Raw genomic sequence first — 9,088 nt, 5'->3', positions numbered from 1 at the left:
ATTTTGGCCGCCCCTCAAGGCATGCAGGATCTTAGTTCCCTCACCAAGGATCGAACCCATGTCCCCTGCAGTGGAAGCACAGAGTCTTAACCACTGAACCACCAGGGCAGCCCCTAAGGTGAATTTTAAAATGTGAAATTATAGATGTCTACACTGAATTACTATAAGCTGTGCTAAAACACACTCATTTCTGTAAATGTGCTTGTCTTTTCTGGTTTTCCTTATAGAAAATAAATAGTAAATGATAGGAATTCATCACTGGCTGGGCTCTGATGTGAAAGTTTCCTATTTAAAAAATCATATGCGACATCTCTGACCGCGAAGAATTTCATTCAGTCTCCTGGACACAGAGACAGTTCTCCAGAGCAGTCATCTGTGGTGAAGCAGCTAATATGCCGTGCACTTGTCATCAGATCAGTAACAGGGTCTGACTGGGTTTCTCTGACTGTGACTGCCCCTGGACTGAATGGGGCATTTAGCACACTGTCCCGGATAAACCAGCTGACCATCACTCGCACGGGCCCAAGAGCCTGTCAATTAGCTCCTGTCCATTAGTCCCTGTCCAAACACTCAAACGCCCTGGCCCTATTACTACAGTCATGTTATCAGTCCCCTCCAGACCCTGAAAGCGTGATCAGGCATGAGCTCCCTGTCTCCTACCATCCCTCATTTCTACTTGGACAAGCTGTCAGTTAATTAGCTAATGTGGGTAAAAATGCTTGAAGCTTAAAAATGCTCAGCTGGGGGCTTCCCTGGTGGCACAGTAGTTGAGAGTCCGCCTGCCGATGCAGGGGACATGGGTTCGTGCCCCGGTCCGGGAAGATCCCACATGCCGCGGAGCGGCTAGACCCGTGAGCTATGGCCGCTGAGCCTGCGTGTCCGGAGCCTGTGCTCCGCAACAGGAGAGGCCACAACAGTGAGGGGCCCGCATACCGCAAAAAAATTTAAAAAATTTAAGAAATGCTCAGCTGGGCTATTACGATAATCATCTGCAGGGCCCCCTCCCTCCAATTCCCTCCACTCCAAAGTCAGCCCACAGGACTCCTTGCTGCCCGTCAATGGGAAAGCTCCACAGGAGGTGGCTGAGTGGTCATTCATGTTCAAGGACAGAGCCTCCCCAGTCTCCTAATATTGATGCTATGGATTCAGCCAACTAGTATCGTAAATCCTGAAGCTCAGGGACTGGATTGGCTTTCTCCTTTCAGAGGAACTGGCAGCATGGCAGATCTGGGTTCCCCCAAATTATCAAATTTTAGTTATCTCTGATTTCTTTCTTCAGCTAGATAGACCATTTAGAAAGTCAAAACAGCCTTTGAAAAGATTATGTGGAAATCACAGCATTATTTGCTCCAAGATTACAGAGCTTTATACCTGACATTTCCAGGGCCAAAACTCAATTCTCCATCTCTCAGTTCAAGCCGCTCTGGGAGCCAGGAGAAATCCCTGTTCAGAAAGTTGATCCCTGCAGGACAGAGTGATGGCTAGAGTACCCCCAAGCTGCTGAAGTTTCGTGCAGTTTTCAAATGCCAAAACAGGAAGGTTCCCAGGGCAGACACATGTTACTCCTGTCCATCTCCCTTTCCTGAAAGGTATTTCCGTGGAGTGGGACTGAAAATAGTTGACCTCAATCTCCCAAAGCACAGTTTCAGAAGAGTTGAGAGCACAGTTTCATTGTAGTCATATCTGGGCAATTCCTATATGTTCCCTGATGATCCTAAGAGAGGAGTTAGAGCATCTTGTTTCACCCTGAATTTCTATCATCCTTCCTCTCCATCTCCATTCCAAAGGCCTCATCGGTACTCATCAGTGCAGTTGTTACAGCCTCCTCATTCGGTATTCCCATCACCCGCTTTGTCCCTGCTGACCCTCACCTCTCCTCCTCTGCAGCCAGACAGATCATTCAAAAACACAATTGTGACTATATCATTCCCTAAAAGTATTTGATGGCTCTCTACAATTTACAGAGTAAGTCCAAAATCCGCAACTTGACAATCAAGTCCCTTCAAAATCTTGTCCCCACTTCCAGCACATTATGCTTGTCCCATATCAGGCAATTTCCCCTTCCCCACCTGAGACTTGAGCATGCCAGTCTCTTTGCCCATGCTCACACCTTTTTTTTTTCCTCATGGAACGGCCTCTCCACCTCATCTCCATTCGTGAAAAGCCTTTTCCCAAAATCAGCCTAAACGCTCCCTCTCCAGGAAGCTTCCCATGAGCTTACCTTTGAACTCCCAGAGCACTTTGCTGGTTATTCTCTTGGGCCTGCTTTTTTCTTTTTTTCTTTTTTTTGCGGTACGCGGGCCTCTCACTGTTGTGGCCTCTCCCGTTGCAGAGCACAGGCTCTGGACGCACAGGTTCAGCGGCCATGGCCCACGGGCCCAGCCGTTCCGCGGCATGTGGGATCTTCCCAGACCGGGGCACGAACCCGTGTCCCCTGCACCGGCAGGCGGACTCTCAACCACCGCGCCACCAGGGAAGCCCCGGGCCTGCTTTTTATGATGGCTGTTAATGTACAGATGCACTCTCTGTACATTATGTATTATCTGTAGATGTTCTGGTGCTCCAAAGGCAGAGTTGAGTATTTATGACAGACTGTCCACAAAGCCTAAAATATTTCCTAACCAGCTCTTTATAGTTAAATCTAAACCCATAGAAATGTACACAAAAAATAGTGTATTTTACTTACATAAAAATTTTAAGGTGAATTTTATTTTATTTTGGCTGCCCTTCAAGGCATGCAGGATCTTAGTTTCCCCACCAAGGATCAAACCCGTGTTCTATCCCCCATGGGACAGTAGGCATCTTAAGAAAATCCTATAACCAAGTGTGCAGCATATAGTAGGTGCTGTTAATTATTAGTGACTGATGAACCAACTGCAGCAGAAAGATGATAGGCTAATGACAGCATGAATCAGAGGAAGAGAACTGGGATGGAGGGAGAAGCACAAATCATCATCAAAAAAGAATGGTCAACAAGGTCAAAGACTTAGCTGTCATCTTAACGACAAAAGCTTACAAGGCCTGGGCCTTGTGCTAAGCATTATCACGTTTACTCATCATATCTACTCTGTGATATAGGTACTATTATCATCTGTATTATTAATTTTATTTATTTTTAAATTTTATTTATTTATTTTTGGCTGCTTTGGGTCTTTTGCTGCACGCAGGCTTTCTCTAGTTGGGGCGAGCGTGGGCTACTCTTCGTCACGGTGCGCGGACTTCTCATTGCGGTGGCTTCTCTTGTTGCAGAGCATAGGCACTAGGTGCGAGGGCTTCAGTAGTTGTGGCGCACGGGCTTAGTTGCTCTGCAGCACGTGGGATCTTCCCGGACCAGGGCTCGAACCCGTGTCCCTTGCATTGGCAGGCAGATTCTTAACCACTGTGCCACCGGGGAAGCCCTATATTATTTAGATGGGAAATTGAGGTTCGGAGAGGGCAGATTCATTGTTTCAGCCACCGGCCTCCTTGTTGGTCTATAACCATATCTCACATACTCCCACCTCAGAGCCTTTACACTTGCTCTACCCTTACCTGAAACATTCTTCCCCCAAGTATAGGCAGGGCTTGTTGCCTCTCTTCTTGTAGGTCTCTGATCAAATATCACATTATCAATTAGGTCTCCTCTGTCCACCTTATAAAAGGTGGCAAATAACTAACTCCCTGGCATTTCATCTCCTTCTCACTTGCTTTATCTCCATACCACTTATCTCTACCCATCATACTACGTTTTATTTTATTTTATTTTATTTGGCTGTACCACATGGCATGTGGGATCTTAGTTCCCCCACCAGGGATCGAACCCATGCCCCCTGCAGTGGAAGCATGGAGTCTTAACCACTAGACCACCAGGGAAGTCCCTACATATTTTATTTATTTGTTTATTTTCAATTTCTTCCCACTAGATTATAAATTTCACAGTCACACAGCTGGTCAGGGGCAAAGCCCAGATTCAAACCCAGTTCTGACTCCAAAGCCAGATGACAAAGTTATAGGCTGGTGGGGCAAAGGAAGTAGCCTTGGTCTTCATGGATCCCAAAGGCAAATGCCTTTGATCATGGGGGAAGCATTAAGGAGGCTGATTTCATCTTAATATGAGTACAATAGAGTTGTTAGCTGGCGTTCTCTCTGCCTCTTAAGAACCAGATAAGGGAATTCCCTGATGGTCCAGTAGTTAGGACTGCTGAGGGCCTGGGTTTGATCCCTGGTCAGGCAACTAAGAAGCCACACAGTGCAGCCAAAACAGAACAAAACAAAACAAAAAACAGATAATAGTGGTCAAACCCCCATTCCCAAAAATTGCCAAAAACATTCCCAAAGATTATTGAAAATCCCCAGGGCAATTACACACGCATTGTCATAATAACCTCTGTCTCTGCCTCCCTGCTCCCCCTATCTGAATTTAGCTCATGGATTGCCTCACATCCCCTGTGTGTTATACCTGTCCTGTACCTGGTCCTCAATCCTTTGTCGTCAAAAACGGTCGCTTAGGGCTTCCCTGGTGGCGCAGTGGTTGAGAGTCCGCCTGCCGATGCAGGGGACACGGGTTCGTGCCCCGGTCCGGGAAGATCCCACATGCCGCGGAGCGGCTGGGCCCGCGAGCCATGGCCGCTGAGCCTGCGCGTCTGGAGCCTGTGCTCCGCAACGGGAGAGGCCACAACAGTGAGAGGCCCGCGTACCGCAAAAAAAAACAAAACAAAACAAAAAAAACGGTCGCTTACCCAGAAGCTTTGTCACCAAACTTGGGACAGAGAGAACTTAGCATAACCACGGAAAACCTCCGAAATTTAGCATTAGACATTACTGTTCTTCAAAGTCTTTCTGCTACTATGCCATATTATTTGACTTTCCTTTCTCTTCTTCTTTCTCTCCAGCCCCCGCTTCCGCTTCCGGGCCCCCTAATTCTCAAAAGCAAAAACAAACAAACAAAACACCCATTATCTTATTCAAACCATTTAACCTTTTTCCTGCCCAAACTCAGCTCTCTTTAACCTCTTCCTTTCTAAAGCCAAGGATTTGGCCAAAATACTTGGGTCATCAGATTAGATCCTTCCCATCTTTTGTCTTAGTTTCAGTCATGGGGAGTAATTTAGTTCTTCCAGTTCATGAGAAAAAAAACTTTCCTTCGATGTTGACTTTCCAATGATGGTGACCTCGGGTGGCCTCGACCTGCAGTGGCTTGATGCAGGATCTCAGTTCCCCAGCCAGAGATTGAAGTCAGGCCACGGCAGTGATAGCACTGAATCCTAGCCACTAGACCACAAGGGCCAGTGGCCAGTGACAAGGCCCTGGCTTGTCTTCTTTGTAGAAATAAATTTCATCAAAGAGACGAAAAGTAGTGAAACAAGTAAAGGGTGTATTAGGAGGGAAAAAGTACGTATGAATAGACACACACGGTTGGGCTCAGAGAGAGTCGTGCCTTCGTGGTAGTTTAAATCACTTATATGGGGCATTTCTTCTGGGTTTCTTCTGGCCAGTCATCTTGCTTACCTGGCTCTGAGTCTGTATTTGGTATAATTCAAGGTGCTTCTCTGTGTGCGCGTGCATCTCTTAGCCAAGATGGATTCTAGCACAGAGGCCTATGGAAAGGTTGACATCACCTGCTATGGAGTGGTGCCCCCTCCCTTTTTAGCCCCTGAGGAGTCTTTCTGCGCACACACGTGTAGTCAGGAAGGTTTCCTTGACCTTGAGAATGAGAAATATATGGTTCCTTTATCTTTTATCTGGGCAGGGCTCAGCTCCTCCCTGCTCCTGCCATTATCTTATCCTGGAGTATCTTGGTGGGGGGTGGGGGGGGTGGGCACAGACTTCAGCTGCTCAGCCTGGGGACCATCTATCTCCTGACTCAATGGGACAGATTACCTTTGAAGGTAGTGAGTACCCCATCCTTGGAATTATGCAAGCAGAGGCTGGACTAATAATTAATAATACCTGACTAAAACACTTGGAGATATGCATATAGAACATGAATGAAGAACACAGTAAAGATTCTTCAACCTTCAGAACCTATGATTCTGTAACAATTTAGGCGCCTTTGCCTTTTCTGAACACCATGCAAAAATCATAGAACTTTTTCAATTGCATATAACAGAAACCTAGTTCAAACTGCCTTTAAGGGGGAGGGGAGATTGTGTTTGTTGCCTCACGTAAATGAAACGCCAGACAGCTGAATCCAGGGGCTCAGAAAAAGTCTCCAGGTATATCTTCTCCATTTCTGGGCACCACTTATCTAGTATTAGCTTCTGTCTTAGGCGGGCTCTCCCCTTGAGTGGCAAAGTCAGCCACCAGCCAGTTCCAGGCCTGCATTCTTTTATATATATATATATATATTTGTATTTGGTCAGTTTCGATTATGTATACACACATACATCCATTGCTTCAGGAACTTATAAAATTGCTTTGTTAAAAATTATAATATTCCCTTTGCTAAAAGAGGAATAGTGACACTAGGAGAGTTGGAGGAAAGAACGAAGGAAATGAATCATTTGAATATATAAATTATCTGGAAATGCAGGCCTGCATTCTTTAGCTTCACTCTCTCTACCCCCAATCCCCTAATAGGAGAGATGGCCTCTGTCCCCCAGGTGTTCCAGCAAAAGGCCATCATTGCCCCACTTGTGTGAAATGTCCATTACTAAACCAATCACTGTGATGACTGGCCAGGCCAGGGTCTCAATGCCCATCCCTGGAATTCGGGGGGTGGAGAAGGCCCACTTGAATCACATGGACCAAAATGGAGGAGGAAACTTCCCAAAGGAAAACTGGGAGACTGTAACCACAAGGAGGAGAGAACTCCAGGCAGGTAAAAACAACAGATATCCACAACAATGGCCAAACCCCACAAATTTAGTGAAGGAGACAGTCTGACCTGTGGAAGAATTTACCAGTCAGACTGGACCAAATCTTTTTTTTTTTTTTTGGCAGTACGCAGGCCTCTCACTGTTGTGGCCTCTCCCGTTGCAGAGCACAGGCTCTGGACTCGCAGGCTCAGCAGCCATGGCTCACGGGCCCAGCCGCTCTGCAGCATGTGGGATCTTCCCGGACCGGGGCACGAACCCATGTCCCCCACATCGGCAGGTGGACTCTCAACCACTGCGCCACCAGGGAAGCCCTGGACCAAATCTTTAACCTAGTAGACCCCTGCCACTCTGGCCTCCAAGAAACTATTCAGCAACAACAACAAAAATGAGATTCCAGTTTGACACTTATCAACTTAGAAGAATTTTTTTATGGTAATACTCAGTGTTATACCATAAGACAGGTACGTTTATATCAGAGTGATGGGGTGTAACTGGCACAACCTTTCTGGAAAGCATTTTGGCAATTCATATCAAGATCCTTAGTATAGCACAGGGAACTATATCCTGTAATAAACCATAATGGAAAAGAACATGAAAAAGAATACGTATATACATATGTATAACTGAATCACTTTGCTGTACACCAGAAACTAGCACAACATTGTAAATCACCTATACTTCAATTTTAAAAAGATCCTTAGGGACTGCCCTGGTGACTCAGTGGTTATGAACCCGCCTGCCAATGCAGGGGACACGGGTTCGAGCCCTGGTCCGGGAAGACCCCACATGCCGCGGAGCAACTAAGCCCGTGCGCCACAACTACTGAGCCTGCACTCTAGAACCCACGAGCCACAACTACTGAGCCCACGTGCCACAACTACTGAACCCGCGTGCCTGGAGCCCATGCTCTGCAACAAGAGAATCCACCACAATGAGAAGCCCGTGCACCGCAACGAAGAGTAGCCCCCGCTCACCGCAACTAGAGAAAGCCCGCGCACAGCAATGAAGACCCAACGCAGCCATTAATAAATATATTAATTTTTTAAAAATAATAAAAAATAAAAACATCCTTAAAATTTTTTTTTTTTTTTTTTTTTTTGCGGTACGCGGGCCTCTCACTGTTGTGGCCTCTCGCGTTGCAGAGCACAGGCTCCAGACGCACAGGCCCAGCGGCCATGGCTCATGGGCCTAGCCGCTCTGCGGCATGTGGGATCCTCCCGGACCGGGGCATGAACCCGAGTCCCCTGCATCAGCAGGCGGACTCTCAACCACTGCACCACCAGGGAAGTCCCTTAAAAATATTTTGACCCTCTGATCCAGTAATTCCACTTCCAGAAAAAAATTATAAGAAAATAACCCAAAATATGGACAAAGATATATATGTACAAAGATTTTCATCATGGCATTTTTATAATAGAAAGAAAGAAGTAAACGAAGGAAGGAAGGAAGGGAGGAAGGAAGGAAGGAAGAAAGAGGGAAAGAAAGAAAGGGCCTATACGTCTAAGGATGGGGGGAGTGGTAAAATGAAATATGGTGACTCCATATACTAGAAGATATGTAGTCATTAAAACATTTTTTTAACAGTTTTAAATCATATGAGATAGTTCTTGTAATTTTGTTGAATAAGAAAGCAAGACACGGGATTTCCCTGGTGGCACAGTTGTGAAGAATCTGCCTGCCAATGCAGGGGACACGGGTTCAAGCCCTGGTCCGGGAAGATCCCACATGCCATGGAGCAACTAAGCCCGTGCACCACACACTTAGAGTCTGTGCTCCGCAACAAGAGAAGCCACCACAATGAGAAGCCCAAGCACCACAACAAAGAGTAGCCCCTGCTGGCTGCAACTAGAGGAAGCCTGCGCACAGCAATGAAGACCCAACGCGGGCATAAATAAATAAATAAAAGAAAGCAAGACACAAAATTATCTATGCAGTATATTAACCATGTAAAAGAAAACCAGAAATGCCCAGAAATGAAAAGAAAGGAAATACTTTAAAATGTTAGCAGTATTTCTCTCTTAATGGATGCTTTTTTTTTTTATTTTCTTTTTACTTGTATTTTCTACAATGATCAAATATTACTTAAACATTGTTTGGGAAAGTTACCCCTTCTCAGCTCCTAAAATGCAGCCACCCCCTTACCATGCCAGTTATTTGGACACCCGGAAAAAAACACTTAATGAGTGACAGATGAAAGTTAGCAATGTTTTTTTGTATCTTAAAACTTTTCCCCAATCATCCACAGAAAGATTAGTTTTTCTTGTAATTGTCAGTCCTCCCTTAGAAATAAC

This window comes from Leucopleurus acutus, assembly GCF_964270905.1.
Source record: "Leucopleurus acutus genome assembly, chromosome: 2".
Lineage (NCBI taxonomy): Eukaryota > Metazoa > Chordata > Mammalia > Artiodactyla > Delphinidae > Leucopleurus > Leucopleurus acutus.
Note: the sequence above shows the minus strand (reverse complement) of the source record.